This window comes from Canis lupus, chromosome 13 (assembly GCF_048164855.1).
Source record: "Canis lupus baileyi chromosome 13, mCanLup2.hap1, whole genome shotgun sequence".
NCBI classification, from domain to species: Eukaryota; Metazoa; Chordata; class Mammalia; order Carnivora; family Canidae; genus Canis; species Canis lupus.
The window spans coordinates 17,143,108-17,162,828 of record NC_132850.1 but is presented as its reverse complement, the minus strand read 5'-3'; the positions used below and the strand labels follow the sequence as shown (position 1 = coordinate 17,162,828).

Below are 19,721 nucleotides of genomic sequence, written 5' to 3'. Positions count from 1 at the left end.
TGCTACAGAGATGACTTCATTCCTCCAACCTCATGAACCCACCTCTGCTAGCTTCCCACTTTTCTTCTGCAGTTTTGTCATCTCTTGGCCTTCACAGAATCGAAGGGAGTGAGGGCCTTTCTCTGGATTAGGTTTTGAGTTAAGAGAATATTGTGGTTGGTTTAATCTTCTATCCAGACCTCTCAAATTTTTTCTATATTAGCAATAAGGATGTTTTGTTTTCTTTTCGTTGATGTGTTCACTGGAATAGCACTTTTAATTTCTTTCTTTTTTTTTTTTTAAGATTTTATTTATTCATTCATGAGAGACAGAGGCAGAGACACAGGCAGAGGGAGAAGCAGGCTCCATGCAGGGATCCTGACGTGGGACTCGATGCCAGGTCTCCAGGATCACACCCTGGGCCGAAGGCAGGTGCTAAACTGCTGAGCCGCCTGGGCTGCCCCTCCCTGGCACTTTTAATTTCATTCAAGAACTTTCCCTTTGCATTTGTGACTTGACTAACTATTTGGCTTAAGGGGCCTAGCTTTTGGCCTATTGCAGCTTTTGACATGCCTCCCTTGCTACACTTAATCATTTCTATCTTTTGACTAAAAATGAGAGATGTACAACCTTCCTTTTGCTCAAACACTTAAGAGGCCACTGTAGGGTTATTAACTGGCCTAACTTCAGTACAGTTTTATCTCAGAGACTAGGAAGGCCTGGGGAGAGAGACCAGGAGAACTGCCAGTTAGTGGAGCAGTTAGAACACATAAAAGATTTATGGATTAAGGTTTCCAGTTTAGGGGTGCCTGGGTGGCTCAGTGGTTGAGCATCTACCTTTAGTTCAGGTTGTGGTCCCAGGTCCGGGGATCGGGTTCTGCATCAGGCTGCTTGCAGGAAACCTGCTTCTCCCTCTGCCTGTGTCTCTGCCTCTCTCTGTATGTCTCTCATGAATAAATAAATAAAATCTTTTTTAAAAAGTTTGCCAGCTTATATATAAACACAGTTCATGGTGCCCCAAAACAATGACAATAGTAATATCAAAGGTCACTGATCACTGGTCACCATAACAAAACTAATAATAATGAAAAAGTTTGAGATATTGCAAGAATTACCAAAATGAGGGGCACCTGCCTGGTATAGTCAGTCAAGGCTCTGACTCTTGTTTTCAAATCAGGTTGTAATCTCATGGTTGTGGGATTAGGCCTGCCTTAGGCTCTGCGCTCAGCATGGAGTCTGCTTGAGATTCTCTCTCTATCCCTTCTGTTTATGCTATTACTCAAATAAAATATAAAGTAAATCTTTTTTAAAAGTTACCAATATGTGTCATAGAGACACAAAATGAGCAAATGCTGTTGGAAAAACGGTGCAAATAGACTTGCTTAATGCAGGATTGCCACAATTTATAAAAAACTATGAAATGCCATAAAGCGATGTACAATAAAACAAGATATAACTTACTTGAAAAACAACTCAACTAAGAAGAAAATTCATGGGTTGCATTTGCTTCTCCTCACACCCCTGAAGTCATGCTTCATTGTTTTTCTGATATTGAATGTTGCTTTACTTTTACCCCAGCACTTCCATTCATCTCTTGGTTGGCTTGATTTCATCTTAAGTTGTTTTTTCAGGAAGGATTGTATGTTATTTACTTCCCAAGTTCTTGCTTGTTTGAAAATGTGTGTTGTTGGCTTGTTGACTTAAATGACAACCTGACCAGATATTATATTCTTGGGCTCACTTTATTTCCCTAGAAACTTTGCAGGCACTGAATGCTGCTGTGGAGAAATCTGAGTCAGGCCTGATTCTTCCTTCTTATAAGTGACCTGTTTTTTCTGCAGAATTCTGCAAAAGAATTGCTTCTTTATCCTGAAAGCTGAAGAACTTAATCAGGATATATTTTAGTTTCAGTTGTTCATTGTTGGTTTTCTTGCAATACAGTATGTCCTTTTCATGTGTAGATTCAGTTCTCCACAGCTCTTCATATCAGGAAAAATTTCTTCTGTCATATATTAAAGCACCTTTTCTTTTTAATTTGTTGTGTTCTTGCACCTGGTTTTACGTTTCCAAAGCATGTGTCACTATTTGAAAGTATCTTATTTATTAGTTTAATGTCTTTCTAACCCTTGGAATGTAAATTCCATGAGAAAGGAATTTTATCTCTCTATTGTCATTTCTGTATCCCCACTATCATGAGCAATGCCCAAGAAGACTATTGCTGTTTCAATAAATATTTATTTCCAATTTTATAAATTATGCAGTGAATATTCTCAGCATATATCTCTTTGAAACATTTAAATGATCTCTTTAAAGTAAATTTCTGGAGGTGGGATTACTATATCAAGAGGTACACACATTTCATATTATGTTCTCCATTGTCAAACTATTTCCAGAAAGATTGTTCAAATTTATGCTCCACCTACAGAGCAGGTTAGTGCCCATTCTCCTTACCTACACGAAATGTAGTCAACCTTTCTAATCTATAAGTAAAATGTAATAGCTTATTGTTTTATTTGTATTTTCTTTTTTAAAATATTTATTTATTTATGATAGACATAGAGAGAGAGAGAGGCAGAGACACAAGAGGAGGGAGAAGCAGGCTCCATGCCAGGAGCCCGACACGGGACTCCATCCCGGGACTCCAGGATCGCGCCCTGGGTCAAAGGCAGGTGCCAAACCACTGAGCCACCCAGGGATCCCCTATTTGTATTTTCTTTAGACTATTAGACACTTGTAGATCTTAGACTGAATTTTGTATTTATGCAGCTTGACCTTTTGCTAGTAGGTTGTTAATATTTTCTTGTTGATTTATAAGAGCTAGTTAGATATTTGTTATTAACTCCTTTTAATTAAGTATTATAAATATTTTCACTATTTGTTATTTGTCTTCTGGTCTTATTTATGGCTTTCTCACCATGCAGAATGTTTACATTGGTATGTGGTTACTGGTTGTTCTTTACAGCTTCTAACTTTTGGGACATGTTTTAAAAGGCTTTCTTCAACTCCAAGGTTATACAAATATTTCCCCATGTCTTCTTCAAGTATTTTTATGGTTTCATTCCCCCCACATACTTGGGTCTAAGAAGTGAGGTAGGGATAAATTTGTATTTTTTCTAAATGGATGGTCATTCTAAATGGATGACCAATTATTCCAAAATCATTTATTGAATTATCCAACATATATCCACTGAATAGCATTTATTGATTATCATGTGCCAGGCACTAAATCCTTTACATGCATAATCTAGTTTAATCCTTACATCAAGAGATGACAAAATCTGGGCAGCCCGGGTGGCTAAGTGGTTTAGCGCCACCTTCCGCCCAGGGCGCTTCGGGCTCCCTGCAGGGAGCTTGCTTCTCCCTCTGCCTGTGTCTCTACCTCTCTCTCTCTCTTTCTGTTTCTTATGAATAAATAAATAAAACATTTAAAAAAAATAAATATAGAGAGATTATTTAAATTTGGGGAGATGTGAGAGAGGGAGATTCAAAGGTGATTCAGGTTTCTGGAAGGAATAGATTTAATGGGAAAGTGATGAGTTTTCTTTTAAACACGCTGAGTTGGAGATACCTTGGAGATATTCATTTGAAGATGTCAGGTAAGCAGGTATATCAATCTGGAGCTGAAACAAGAATTCTGAACTCGGGTATGAATTTGAGGAGTATATGCATACTGATAATAATTAAACCCATGGGAAGAGCTACAATTACTTAAGGAAAGGGTATTGAATCAAAAGAGAAAAGCTCCCAGGACAGATTGCTGAAACACTCCGACATTTAAAGGTTTAGTAATACAGGAGGGAGAAGCCAGTAAAAATGTCTGTAAAAGGCTGCCAGACAAGAGAAACCAGGAGAGTATGGTGTCTTAGAAGACAAGGAAAGAGTGCATTCAAGGAGGGAGTTCAAGGTTAATTCTAAGAGTGAGTGAAATGATGGACCATGAACACTAAGCTAGATAAACAGAGAAGTAAAGACAGGAAGGGGGTAATAGAAAGGAAGTGAAGTGATCAATAATCTTTTCAAACAAAGGGAAGGACAATTGCACTCAGACTGGTATAGTAAGTGAGCTGGAGGTATAGGTGATTGTGGTCAGAAAGTGGACTTTTAGAATTAGAGATTTTAGGGGAAGGGGGAAAAGAATTTAGTGATTTTAGGAATGAAGAAAGTAGAGGAGTTTTAGGAGATGATGACAAGGTCCAGGGAGTGACTGGGGCGGGGGGCGGTAGGTGGTCAAGTAACATTAGAGGAGGACGTTGGAGATTAGGTGGGTCTTTCATGAGGACTCTGAACTCACTTTGGATGAGTTCACTTGTACTGGCGGTACAAGATAACACAGTAATGAGTGCCAATATCTTCTGTGAACAATGAGTACATGGGAGGCAGATAGATTACAGTTAGTGAGGGAGAGAATGGCAGGGGTTTTTACAAAAGGGTGGGGGAAGCAGTGGACTCCAAATAGCACTGGGGAGTATCCTAGTCTCCTGACACTAAATAGGTGTGAAAGTGTGAGCAGACCTCACTGGAGGGAGCAGCACAGAAGGTACTGACCTAGAGAAGGCCAGGTTTACATAAGTATAGAAGTGGAAGGAGGGTAGCCCTGGTGGCCCAGCTGTTTAGCGCCACCTTCGGCCCAGGGCGTGATCCTGGAGACCTAGGATCGCGTCCCACATCAGGCTCCCTGCATGGAGCCTGCTTCTCCCTCTGCCTGTGTCTCTGCCTCACTCTCTCTCTCTCTCTCACTCTCTGTATCTGTTGTCTGTCATGAATAAATGGGTAAAATCTTTAAAAAAAATTTTTTTTTGAAAAGTGGAAGGAACATTCAGGAAAATGATTGTGTAGAAGTTGGAATTCCAGAGGACAAATGGAAGGTTTGCATAGGGAGAGAGGATAGGGATTGTACTAGGCTTAAGGAAGTTCAGAGCATTTTAGGAATGACAGTTCCATAGAGGACAGGGGTAGAGAGCAGGTAATTATATTTGGGGCTTTGACCTATCAAAATAGGAATGAAATAGGAAAGATGGGACACCTGGGTGGCTCAGCGGTTGAGCCCCTGCCTTTGGCTCAGGGCATATCCCATGGTCCCCAGATCAGGTCCCACATCGGACTCTCTGCATGGAGCCTGCTTCTCCCTCTGCCTGTGTCTCTGCCTTTCTGTGTCTCTTATGAATGAATAAATAAAATCTTTAAAACAACAACAAAATGGGAATGAAGCTTGCCAGATGTAGTCACAGCTGACTCTTGGAGAATAGTGGACATAAAGTCTTAATAAAAGTCAGCTGTAGTCTGTAAGATCCTACAAGTTTTTGTTTTCATGCACAAGTGTGATTAGTCACAGTAGATGCAACAGAGGACAGTAATGGGAGCTAAGAGGCTTGTAGTTCAAGTTTCTTTGAGGGAAGGAATGAACAGTGGTCCTAAGATTAAATTCTTAGGCGTAGCATCAACTGGTGCCCTCTTTAATCAGGGGTTGGAGGCCTTGGTACTTAGAGCTCGGGGTAGGGTATGAGAAAGAGGGACTTAGTAGTAGCCCAGGAACTGAGCCTAGAGCTACAGATGCAGGTCTAGTTTAGGGCTTCCACTGGTGGGGCCCCTGGGTGGCTCAGATGTTTGGCATCTGCCTTCAGCTCAGATCAGGATCTCCAGGTCCTGGGATGGAGCCCCATATCTGGCTCCCTGCTCAGCAGGGAGTCTGCCTCTCCCCCACGTTTGTTCCCTCTCTCTCTCTCTCTCAAGTGAATAAATAAAATCTTAAAAGAACTTCCACTGGAGAAAAATTTTTATTTTTACTCTCTCAATGCCAAATGAGAAATGATGCCAAAACTATTATCTCAAAGTATTTTCACTCGTTATTACAGGCTCAAATTTTAAATGATCTGGGCCATTTGCCCCAAGTTTCCTTTGTATTTTAGAAAAGCGTGTATTTGCTTAATTCGTAATTTACATAATCGTTGGTAAGTTAAATTTTCCAATGCAAGAGAAATCATGGTTTCAGGTTGGTATAACTATAGAATTCAGAAGTCTCAACGAAACTTAAAGTTGTCACATTTCAGGAGGGAAAGTATAAATCTTAGTTTTTAATTTGTTCTTTTCTTGCCAATGTCTTATAGAATCGATAGAAAATACATTAGCAGAACTAGGCCAGTGTCATATACAGTGCATCTCCCTCACGGCCCTCAGCTCCTTGGGACTTCTTGTTCACTAAACTTCTGGGGATGCTTTTGGTTTCTAACACTTGGTATCTATTATGGATATATTCTATTTTTTCACCATGGAAGCTCTTTGTTTTTTACCCACATATAATCCCTTCTTAGATGCATATTTTTCTACATTTTAACAGCTCAGAAACTGATATACTTCTCATAATCCAAGCTGTCTTTGATTTGCTGAAATATAGTCCTTGGTATCCCTCCCCTCCCACAGCCTAACATAATTCCTGACACACAGGAAGCACTGAACAAATGTTTGTTTATTGATTGACTAATATGTAAATTAAGAAGAGGCCATACAAGTTGAATTATTTCTTAAATACCAATTTTAACTTGACCTCCAGCATTTATTCAGACTCTTAAGTTTCATAAGTCTTTATTCAATAAAATGTTAGGTTGTTACAAAAATAGAGGAAAGGAATAAAGAAAGTGTAATAATTCATCTGCCTTTATAATTATTTAAAATGGATTTAATATTTACAAGGCATTCCTTAACAGCACGTACCTTACTTTTGTGTAGAATTTTTCACCAAAACAACAAACCATGCTATATATAAGATATATATAGATAGATAGATATAGCTATAGATATATGGCTATTAGAATAACAGAGGGATGCTTGACGCCTCAGTCCATAGAGCATGATCTTGGGATCATGAGTTCAAGCCCCACATTGGATGTAGGGATTACTATTTTTATTTTATTTTATTTTCTTAAAGATTTTATTTATTTATTCATGAAAGACACACAGAGAGAGGCAGAGACACAGGCAGAGGGAGAAGCAGGCTCTATGCAGGGAGCCTGACGTGGGACTCGATCCTGGGATTCCAAGGATCACGCCCTGGGCCAAAGGCAGATGCTCAACGGCTGAGCCACTCAGGTATCCCAGGATTACTTTTAAAAAAAAAAAGGGATCCCTGGGCGGCTCAGCGGGTTGGCGCCTGCCTTCGGCCCAGGGCGTGATCCTGGAGTCCTGGGATCGAATCCCACGTCGGGCTCCCTGCATGGAGCCTGTTTCTCCCTCTGCCTATGTCTCTGCCTCTTTCTCTCTCTGTCTCTCATGAATAAATAAATAAAATCTTAAAAAAAAAAAAACACTCACTTTATGGGATATGTGGCTGGCTCAGTCAGGGTAGCATGCAACTCTTAATCTTGGGGTTGTAATTTCGAGCCCCACATTAGGTGTAGGGATTACTTAAATAAATAAACTTTAAAAAATGAATAATAGGGAAAGTATATGATTTACCTAAGTTCCACAACTAGTCAGGCTTGGTTTCTTGGTTTATAGTACTTGTTCTTTACATTGAGCTGGGTTGTCCCATGGAAAGACACATGCACCAAAATCATTCTTAAATGCAGTGCATTTGTACAAAGTGCTTCTTAAAACTGATTGCTTTAAAGTGAAATTCTAACTGCATATGTGCTGTTGCATTAATCTCTTTCTAGTCTTCAGAAGAAGGGGAAAAGGGGAAAGGGAAAAGATGCAGCACAGCTGAAGTATAATTGCTTTTAGGCATCGTTCAATGAGGGAGGCAGTAAAAAGTGAAACTCCTATTATTACTTAGTAAAGAGCACCTTATTTAGCTCTTGGGAAAGATTGAAGGACATTTGCTGCTAAAATGCAATTTTCATTCACTTTGAAGGAATCATCACAAGTATCAACTAACTTAGAATCCTTAAGTCATCCTCATGAAATGTTTATATTCCTTTGTCTTACCTTTTCTGCCCATGCCACTGTGGTGTCACTCTCCACTGCTTAGCTTTGATTCGACTTTCGGAGTAATCTTTGCCTCTACATATACATTTCCAGGCTCTCCTTAGGTTATTCCCTTTCTTGCTTTTGCTTTCATTGCAATGATATCTTCTCTGACATCCATTTTAGCAAGATTAAATTCCTTTTGCCCCTGAATATTTGGTTTTTCCCTACCTACAAGCTGGTTTTGAAGTCAGGTGTGTTCCAGGGTAGAAGTGTCTATTTTCCATTTCACTGAAGTTATTTCCTGGAGGGACACTTGGGTGGCTCAAGTTAAGCTGCTGCCTTTGGCTCAGGTCATGATCCCAGAGTCCTGGGATTCAGCCTCGCATCAGGCTCCCTTCTCAGCGGGGAGTCTGCTTCTCCCTCTGCCCCTCACCCTGCTCATGCTCTCTCTCTTTCTCTCTCTCTCCATCTCTCTGTCAAATAAATAAAGTCTTTTTTTAAAAAGTTACTTCCTGGAATTACTTGTCTCTTGGGGAAAGAAGGATGGTTTTCAATGAAGCTACTTCAGAAAATAGTGAGCAGTAATTTTGCAAGTTATAGTGAAGGATCTTGGTAGCAGTGGTTACCCTCCTTTATGGGGAAGTTACCATATCAATGCTTTATTTTTCCCTTCCCACTCAGGATGCTTACAAGTTATTAGAGAAGGGACTTCTTGTGACTTCCAGATATTTCCCCCTTTGACTTCTTTTTTCAATTATTTGTTTATATTTAGTTAGTTTTGCTCTCTAGCTAGGTTTTACTTTTTTTTTTTTTTTTCCAAAAAAGCTCTGGGGCAGCCGGGGTGGCTCAGCGGCTTAGCGCCGCCTTCAGTCCCTGGTGTGATCCTGGAGACCCGGGATCCAGTCCCATGTCAGGCTCCCTGCAGGGAGCCTGCTTCTCCCTCTGCCTGTGTCTCTGCCTCTCTCTCTCTCTCCTCTCTGTGTATTCTCATGAATAAATAAATAAAATCTTTAAAAACAAACAAACAAACAAACAAGCTCTGGCCAATTTTATTAGAGAGAGATTTTTCATGTTTTGCTTTTCACCAGTCTGTTCTGACATGCTTCTAATGATATCAGAATCACCTGGATTAATGATAACCAGTGTGCATACTCCACAGTATTTCCCACATTCTAAACCCAATTCAATAGTCTTGCCACTGTACTGATGATGGACACCAGGTTTGGCCAACATGGCTTAATACTCTATTTCAGATTTCCTCAAAGCTGGGCAGTTGTTGGCAAGGATGATCAGTGTTGCTTTTGCCATCTCTGATTATTTTCAGATTCTGCTTGTACCCCAACACATACTTTCCACTTTTCATGATGAGTTGGAGCCCAGAGTAGAAAGATTCCAGTGGCCTTTTCATCTTCTATGCATCCACTGTATTTCCTGCCTTAGGTTTTGAGCAGGCCCCAACCAAGAGCAGCTGCTAAGATGGTTATGAGTGAGGAAAAGTCACTGTATTTTACTTATTAAGCTATATTTTAGCTAATTTTCTGAGTGGGTGTTTAATCTAAGCTTTGATTATTTTATCTATAAAATATGGATGGAAATGCCTACCATCAGGGTTTTTGTGACATTGCCCATCCAGAAATGGTAGCTAGTTCATTTCATAGCTCTTTATAAAATGTCATTCAATTCAGTACATTCCTTCACTATCTACAACTCGAAATCACTGTAATTTCTTGCTCTGCTCTTGTCCTAAATGTTCTTGCCCTTAACTCACTTAACTTTTCCAAATTCACATGGTCTTCTGGTTGGCTGGTCATATAGTTTATTGGGCACTTTTTTTTTTTTTTTTTTTTAAGTAAGCTGTATGGCCAACATGGGGCTTGATTCAAGACCCTGAGGTCAAGAGTTGCATGCTTTACCAACTGAGCCAACTGGGTACGCCTAATTTATTTGGACACTTTTAAGCATACAAGGCGGCAGCACCATCAATTATTATGTTAGGATAATAGGTGTAAACTGGGATTGTCCTAGGCAAATTAGAATGTATCCCATCCGTTAGCCTTCTCTGGCTCCAGCAGACTGCTTCCAACCTCGGGAATTATCTTCATGTTGCCATTTCAGGACTCCATGGCTTTACTGACTTTTTTTTTTTTTTGTGGTGAAAAATTTATATTTATATTGATAGCCAGCTGGACTCAGTTTAGATGACCCCAGTTTTGTTGGCAGCATCCAAAGCATCATAGTCAGGAGCCAGTCAAACATATGCTTTCTTCCCTCCATCAGGCCTGATCAAGGTGTTGACCTTGGCCACATCAATGTCATAGAGCTTCTTCACAGCCTGTTTGATCTGGTGCTTATTTGGCCTTGACATCCACAATGAACGCAAGTGTGTTGTTGTCTTCTATTTTCTTCATGGCTGACTCAGTAGTCAGGGGGAACTTGATGATGGCATAGTGATCAAGCTTGTTTCTCCTGGGGGTGCTCTTTCGAGGATATTTGGGCTGCCTTTGGAGACACAGGGTCTTGGGTCGTTAGAATGTAGGTGACGTATGGATCTTCTTCTTTTTTTTTTTTTTTTTTTTTTTTGTGACTGTGCATGCCTTTCAGCACCACTTTCTTAGCTTTCAAAGTCTTTGCTTTGGCTTCAGCTTTGGGAGGGGCAGGGGCTTCCTTCTTCGCCTTTGGCGCCATCTTTGTGAAAGGGCTTTAATGACTTTTTGTATAAACTCTCCCCTCTGTCACTACACTATCAATACCTATGCTCAGAACTGCATATATTTACTTTCTAAACCACCTTCCTTTACCAACTTTTCCATTTGTGTTAAAGGCTAGCCCACCCTTCAGAGTTTATCTTTGACTTTCTATATTCCTTCAGATCTCATATCCAGCCAGTTGGCAAAGTCTCTGTTAGTTCAATTCTATAAGCATAGATTGAGCATTCATTTTGTTCCAGACACCAAGTGAAGTGCTAGGGGCACAAAGAGAAATAAGATACAGATAGTATCTTTGGTATAGTGGTTATATATATATATATATATATATATATATATATATATATATTAATATTTTATTTATTCATGAGAGAGAGAGAGAGAGAGAGAGGCAGAGACACAGGCAAAGGGAGAAGCAGGCTCCATGCAGGGAGCCCGATGTGGGACTCGATCCCAGGTCTCCAGGATCATGCCCTGAGCCAAAGGCAGGCGCTAAACCGCTGAGCCACCCAGGGATCCCCTGTATAGTGGTTATATTAATATGAAAGTTACCAATTCTGCTTGAATGAGTCAAGGACGACTTGGCAGAAATAAAGGTGAAGCGGACCTATCACTGTATGAATGAATTAATATATATTTTATTGCCTAAATTTGTCAGATACTATACTATGCACTAATAATACATTGATAAGCATGGCAGGTATAGCCCCTGGAACTTATAGACAATTAGTTAAGGTAGACAATATAAAAGTGAGGAGTGTTACAAAGGATGAGAATGGGGCATAATGTGAATGTATAGAAGAAGAACTAGCCAATTTTGCTTTCAATTCAGCTGAAACCTGAAAAGACAAATACGAGTAGTTAGGTGAGGGGTAGAGATTGCTAGGGGAGTGGAGGAGAAATAGGTGTGAAAGAGGAGAGAGTATGATGCATTGAAGCACTGATGGGAAACTAGCATGTCAGCCGAGGAGAGAAAAGTGGGAGAAAAGAACATAGAATGAAGGTAGAAACACAGATAGGGGTCAGAACATATAAGACCTTGTAGACCGTATTAAGGATTTTGGACTTTATCCCCAGTTCAATGGACAGCTTTAATATAGGCATTGACAATGATATAAACAGATTTGCCCTTTTTAAAAGAAGACTGTTGCAGTAGCTTAGATAAGAAATGATGGTGGTAAAAATGGAGAAAAGATGGTTTTCAGAATATCTAGAAAGTATGATGACAAAATTAGTCATTGATTTGTAATGAATGATGAAGAAGGAATGGTCGGAGATGACTCTTAAAGCAGCTGGTATTATCATTTACTGAGCTGAGAAACACCAGAGAAGAACCAGGTTTGGGAATGAAGACGATGAGTCCAGGTTTGGATATGCTGAGTTTGAGGTGCCAGTGGAAAATTCAGGTAGAGGGCTTATGGAGGCAGTTGGATATGTGGATCTGGAGCTAGAGATTTGAGAGTTGCAGATATGCCATTGGTAATAAAGCCATGGGAGTGAATGCATTTTCCTTAGGAAAAGGCCAGAGTAGGAAGAGATGTGTGCATTAGAAAAGAACGTGAAAAACATTTAATGGTCTCACAAAGGGAGAGCTGTCAAAGATGGGTAAAAAGGAACATCTAGAGAAGAGAGAAGAAAATCAGAAATGTGTGATATCACAGAAGTTAAAGGAAGAAAGAATTTCAAACAGGTAATTGGTCAAAGCAAAATGAGAAATAAAATTTGATGATCTTACTGAGGCAGTTTTTGAGGATTGGCAGGCACAAATTCCAGTTTTGATGGGGTTGAGGAGTAAGGGGTGGTTAATAAAATCAAGGCAGAGTCTGTTGGCCACACTTTCTACAACTTTAGAAAGGAGAGAAGGGAGAGAGAACATAAGGAAGATGTGGCTGAAAGACTAAAGAGCATTTATCTTTTTTTTCTTTTAATGAGGGATACTTGAGTATGTTTAAATATTGACTAGAAAGGAACCACTAAAGAGGAAGAGGTTGGAAACAGGAAAGAGACAATACTAAGGCAAAGACCTCCTATGAAAGCGAGGGCTCCAAAGCACAGGTGGAGGGGCCAGCCTTTAATTTAATTTAATTTTTAAAGATTTTATTTATTTATTCATGAGAAACAGAGAGAGAGACAGAGACAGAGACAGAGACAGAGACAGAGGGAGCAGGCTCCATGCAGGGAGCCCAATGTGAGACCTGATCCTAGGACTCCAGGGATCACGCCCTGAGCCAGAGGCAGACCTGAGCTAAAGGCAGATGCTCAAGCGCTGAGCCCCCCAGGAATCCCAAGCCCCTCCTCCTTTTAAAGGCTGGCCCCCTGGGTGGCTCAGCAGTTGAGCGTCTGCCTTTGGCTCAGGGCATGATCCCTGGGTCCTGGGATCGAGTCCGAGGATCGAGTCCTGCATCAGGCTCCCTGTCTATGTCTCTGTCTCTCTGTGTCTCTCATTAGTAAATAAATAAAATCTGTAAAAATAAATAAATAAATAAATAAATAAATAAATAAATAAATAAGTAAATAAAGGAGGAGAGGCTCTTCTTCCCTCCTTGTGACAGAAGAGAACACAGAAAGGGAATTATAGGTGCAGGTAGGAGGTGGGAAGTGAAGTAGCTTCCCCTTGATGGCCTTTCATCTTTCAAAAATAGGTACTCAATAAATATTGATTAAATCAATGGATGAATAAATGCAAGTAACACAAATCTGAAATCCACATCATTTCTTATTTTCCTCTAGAAGCATTCTGTTGTCTAGAAAAGCATGGAGATGATAGTGGAGGTGAGCAGGATTCAGAATATTTTTCAGGAAGAGTATTCTTTAGGAAGAATGCTTCTTGGGAAAGGATGTTTCAAAATCAAACAATATGTATACTAAAGTCATGCTCCAAATGGAAATCAGCAGGGAAAATGCTGCTCTATTGGATAAAGTAAAAGCAAAAAAGCTGACTATCTGTTCTATGGCCTGCTTTGTTCTATACTTTTAATTTAAAAAATTCTTTTTCAATCTCTTGAAGTTTCAGACCACAAACTCTGACCTGGGGGGAGAGCATGGAATAGTCACCCTACTGAGCACTTATTTGCTGAGAACTATGGAGAGTAACTCTCATTTTATCTTCATACGGACTTTATGAAGCAGGCGTAATTAATACTGTCTCCGTTTTAAGATGGTGGAAACTGAGCTTCAGAGAGGATAAATGTGACAAGGCCACTCAACCGATTAGTGGTAGAGACAGGATTCAAACCCAGATCTGCCTTCATTTTTCTTAATTGTGGTGCTGTGGGTCCATCTCAGATTTTAACTCTTATCACTGCAGACTTATCACTCTTCATGGTACAGTCATCAGTAAAATGTTCCCTGGCATGCCATGGGCTTTATTCTCTTGTGATATTTCCTGCTCTTCAAGATACAAATTCTATCTCCATTAGTGCCCTACTTAAATCCTACTTTCTCAGAACACCTGGATGGCTCAGTGGTTGAGCACCTGCCTTCAGCTCAGGTCATGATCCTGGAGTCCTAGGATCGGGTCCCACATTGGGCTCCCTGCATGGAGCTGCTTCTCCCTCTGCCTATGTCTCTGCCTCTCTCTGTGTGTCTCTCATGAATAAATAAATAATCTTTTTCAAAAAATCCTACTTTCTCACTAAACACTTCAGGACACCTCAAATCCTAATGGTCTCTCTGTCTTTGAAATCCTACAACAGTTTGTGCTTCTCACTTGGTGAAATTTTTCTGCATTGTAATTGAGAATGTTCACTTTTCTTTTGAGCTTTTCATAGGATTTTCTTATGATAATGACTTAACAGCACAATTCCACAAGCTTCTTAGGGGATAGGAGGTACATCCTATGCCTTTTTATTTTGTCTTTCTTTCTTTCTTTCTGAACATCTTTAAAACTTATTCTTAATGCCTTGTCCATGGTTTGTAGTCAATATTTATTGCTAAAGATTGTGGGGCCAGGGCAGCCCGGGTGGCTCAGCAGTTTGGCACCTCCTTCAGCCTGGGGTATGATCCTGGAGACCCAGGATCAAGTCCCACGTTGGGCTCCCTACATGGAGCCTGCTTCTCCCTCTGCCTGTGTCTCTGCTTATCTCTCTCTCTCTCTGTGTCTCTCATGAATAAATAAATAAAATCTTAAAAAATAAATAAATAAAAACAAAGATTGCTGGGCCAATCTCACCATGGATATGGGTTGATTGTTTCTGAGAACTGTCTGCAGCTACTTCAGAAAGTTTCTTGTTGATGTTAATTGGAGAAATGGAGGATTTAGGGCGCCTGGGTGGCTCAGTGGTTGAGCGTCTGCCTTTGGCTCAGGTTGTGATCCTGGGGTCCTGGGATCGAGTCCCACATCGGGCTCCCCTTGGGATGGGCTGCTTCTCCCTCTGTCTATGTCTCTGCCCCTCTCTCTGTGTCTGTCATGAATAAATAAATAAAATATTAAAAAAAAAGATGCTTCTCCCTCTGCCTGTGTCTCTGCCTCTCTCTCTCTCTCTGTGACTATCATAAATAATAAATAAAAGAAAAAAAATTAAAAAAAAAAAAAAAAAAAGGGATCCCTGGGTGGCGCAGCGGTTTGGCGCCTGCCTTTGCCCCAGGGCGTGATCCTGGAAACCCGGGATCGAATCCCACATCGGGCTCCCGGTGCTTGGAGCCTGCTTCTCCCTCTGCCTGTGTCTCTGCCTCTCTCTCTCTCTCTGTGACTATCATAAATAATAAATAAAAGAAAAAAAATTAAAAAAAAAAAGAGAAATGGAAGATTTATTATTATTTCTGCAGTGGATTTTATTTTTCTTTTTTGGTTACAAAGCTGGGAATCTCAAAAAGAATATGGATTTGTATGTGTATAAGGGCAGTGGGGGGTTCCTTTGAAAGGGACTGTAGAAAAGCAGACTTTTTATTTTGTAAAGGTTTTTCCAGCTTACAAGTTCTCATAAAAAAAAAAAAAAAGCCCAAATTGGTTGAACTTGAAGTTTCCCTCCTCCTCCTTTCTCCTCCTTCAGAGCCTTTTTCTAAACCTACTTCCCTTAAAATGACTTTTATTGATTTTCACTCAATGAGAGTTATTCTTCAGAATGAGGATGGAGGGGTCAGAGAGAGAAATTTACCCTGTGTTACCTGTGGAATAGGTGTACCTCCGTATCTAGTCTTGTTTTATTTGTTCTGTTTCCTGTATCCAGAAACCTGCACACTAGGGATCATTAGGTCCTCTGTGTCTTGGTCGGAGCTTGAGTACAGTATACTAATAGATCAATTTATGTGTTCATTCATTCAGCAAACATTTATTGAGCAGGCATGTCCTAGGCATTGGAGATACTAAGATGAATAAGACGTAGTCACTGCCCTCAATGACCTCCAGATGTACATGAAGGCACCAACTTGGTGGGGGTTGGGGTCAGGGAAGGCTTTCTCAACGAGGTAACTGAATATTCTCCCTTAGGGAATCCTAAGAGACTAAAGAGGTCAGCCTTGTAAAATACATATAAACATCTAATCAAATTAGCCAATTAGAAAGACATTTATTAAGAAAGGACAGTCTTTTACCAGTATGTCCTATGTTTCTTTTTCAGTTTTTATCTTAATTTCTTTGTCGCCAGTCTTATCCCTCTCCAGCATACATTTAAAATTGCCCCCAAATCTATTGTTTCTAAACCTTGATCTGATGGTGTCATTCCTGACCTGAGAATTTTTAACGGCTCCTCATTCACTCATTTTGTATAGTCATCGATCACCTACTGTGATGTTAAGTGTTTGGGATGGGGTGGTAAGCAAACAGTCCTTCCCTTTAAGAAGCTTATAGTCTAGACCAGGAGACAAATAAGCAGATAGTTTCAGTATAGTTTAATACTAGCTTTGACAGAGGAAGCACACGATTCTGTAGGATTGTGTAGAGGAGCACCTTGTGCTGTCTTGGGAAGTCAAGTAGTGCTTCCTGAATCTTGTCCTTAGCTTTAAATCAATTCAATCTAACAGATACTAGTATCTATTGTGCAAAGTCCTATGCAAAACAACTGCTTCTAAACAGATCAAAGTCTAGTGGAGGTGCCTGAAAATTTAATCAATAATTCCAGCACCGCATGGTGAGTGGATAGATAAATACATAGCATGCTACAATAACACAGGTTGAGGAAAAGAGAGGACTGGTGGGTAGTGCAACTTCCTGGAAGAGACAAGCCTAAGCAGAGTCTTGAAGTATGAATAGGAGTTGGCTAGATACGGCATAATCTGGATCCTTAACCAACAAACAAAATCCTTCACAATTCATTGATCTACCTTTCCAGTGTGCCCTTATATCTTCTATGCCTTTGTTTTTCAAACTAGAAACAAGAGCCCCTGGATTATTTAGTGTTATACATGCGATATGAGAAAGCACTGGATAAATGTGGTGCATCTTTCTGGAGCATCAGTTTTATCAGCTGATAAATCACTGAGAACATTGTTTTATATTCAAACATAATATATTTGTGGAGTTGAAGGCAAAATTTCCATTAATTTTTTTCAAGATAAAACCTGATACATAAATTTCAGGCTTGCCCTTAGACACTGGTATCCACCATCACCCCTTTCTTGTAGAAAAGTTTGAAATGCAATATATGAATACACCAAGAACTTTCATGTCTCTATGCCTTAGCATATACTGTTCCCTCATCACTTTTCTCCTCCCTAGGTAAACTGGATCCTTCAAAGCGCAACTTAAGTGTTTTCCCATATAGTGTTTTTTGGGGGGAGGAGAGAGAGAGAAAAAGAGAACATGCCAATGGGAGGAGCATAGGGGAAGGCAGAGGAAGAGGGAGAGAGAGAATCTCAAGCAGGCTCCACACCCAGCATGGAGTTCATTGTGGGGATCGATCTCATGATCCTGAGATCATGCATGACCGGAGCCAAAATCAAGAGTCTGACACTTAACCAACTGAGCCACCCAGGCCCCCGCATAATAATCGTTCTTAACACTGTTTAAATGTCATCCCATATAATGGTTATTTTTAAGATCTCATTTATTTATTTGAGAGAAAAAGAACACAAGAAGGTGGGGGGGCAGAGGAAGAGGGAGAAGCAGACTCCCCACTGAGCAGGGAGCCTGACATTGGGCTCAATCCCAGGACCCTAAGATCATGACCTGAGCTGAAGGCAGACACTTAACCAACTGAGCCACCTAGGTGCCCCTAAAGTGGTTATTTTTTGAATACCCACTTCAACCCCTGCCTCCTTTCCTCATAGCTCCAGGCAGAGTGAGTACCTCCTGCCATCCTTTACTCAGAATCTCAGTCACAGCGCTGCTCACATTGTACAGCACTGCTCACCAGCTGCTTCCTCGGCTCTGCTCCTGGAATTGTAGGCTTCTCTAGGACAGGGATGGACTATTTTAAAATTTACCCTTTGTGTCCTTAGTGTCTGGCGCAATAAATGTCTATTGAAAGTAGTATTTATGGATCATTCCTTACTCTGCATCACCTCTACTCTTACGTAAAGTAATATTTTCTTTACCTCTCATTTTCAGGGAATGATGTATTCTATGAACGTATGTTTTCCAGACAACTGAAATTTACTTCCTAAAGTATAAAAATCTGCTTTTGGTGCGAATTTATTTTTTTAAGCTTTTACATACTTGCTTGCTCTCATAAGTAAAATATACTAAGTATGGTGTGTTCCTTGATGGCTTATCCCTGAAAGCATTCGGGTTATGCTGGTTTGGAATTTGTGACATCCTCTAGGGGCCACTGATGGGATAGGACCTTTTGCCTCCACACTGAAGAACTCCATCCTCTTCTTTGAGTTCTTGTGCTCGCTTCTTGTATATTGGTCCCCACTTCTGGCTGTGAGTGTGTTTGTTCTAACCACATTGCCCTTTGCTCCTTTTATATGCTTTTTAATGGATATTAAAATGACAAAATATATGTTCCCTGAAACACAAATGGAAGCATTTGAAGCAAAAAATCCCTTCTTCATTCCTGCTCCACCCCTCCCCATCCCCCCCCCCCCCCCCCCCCCCCCCCCCCCGCCCCCAGCACTCACCCACATCCCCACTCCCCCTCCTTGGCATAACCGTTGTTGGCAGTTTAATGTATATCCCCACAGGCCATTTCTGTCGATATGTGTGCATACTTGGGTACATACAAATATCCAATCATATTATGCATGCCCTTATACAACTTGCTTCTCTTCCCACCTGACAATATACAATAGATATTCTTGCATGTCAGTACATCCAAGTCTATCTCCTTCTTTTTAATGGCTGCCCCCTTTTAATTTGACAATCTTAATCAGCTGTAAATGGGAAAGCCAAATAATCAAGCTTATTAGAATTGTACCTAAGAAAGAGTAAATCGGCTCTGAGTGAAGGCTTGAGGAATTCTCCTAGGAGTAAAATGTGTTAACTTTAGTGCAAGGACTTTGTAGTGTTTATTTTGGCTATTCTGGGACCCTTTTTTGCTTGTTTCCTGGTCCATTGTGTTTTGGATAGCTGAGGATGCTGGACAATGACCTGTGAATTCGTGAGGCATTACATATTCAATTTTGCATTATATAACTTTGCTATGATTTTGTGGATTTAATTTTTTCATTATTTCATGTAATTCTTCAGTACTTGCATTACGTGCAAAGTATTGATATGGTAGCAGTTAAAAATGTTTGGCTTGATGATTGACATAGGGCTTCTTATCTGTATCATCTACCTGTGAGAATATCCACTGGATTTATGAAAACTTTAGAAGCTGATCTGAGGAAGTCCTTTACTACTAATGAATGTTAAAGTACTGATAGCATCTTGTTCCATAAATAATAAAATTCTATTTCAGATTTATATAGGGTCTCCCTTCTGCTTCATCTCCCATAGAAAGTGGCTAAATCCAGTTGTCCTTTTTTTTTTTTTTTTAAGTAGACTCCACACCCAATGTGGAGCCGGAGGAGGGGCTTGAACTCACTACTCTGAGATCAAGACCTGAGCTGAAATCAAGAGTCCGAGGCTTAATTGAGCCACCCAGGCACCTCTGTCTTTTAAAAGTTTTTTAATTTTTTTTTTAAAGTAATCTCTAAACCCAATGTGGGACTCAAACTTAAACCCTGAGATCAAGAGTCACATGTTTTACCAACTGAGCCAGCCAGTGGCCCCTAAATCCTGTTAATTCACATTTTAGATCTGTAATGAGT

The 19,721-nt window shown here is 40.3% G+C and overlaps 1 pseudogene; it reads right to left on the bottom strand.

The window, feature by feature from the left end:
• Positions 1-7,613: 7,613 nt before the first annotated feature.
• Positions 7,614-9,289, bottom strand: LOC140603236 (large ribosomal subunit protein eL30 pseudogene; annotated as a pseudogene).
• Between the last annotated feature and the right edge of the window lie 10,432 nt (positions 9,290-19,721).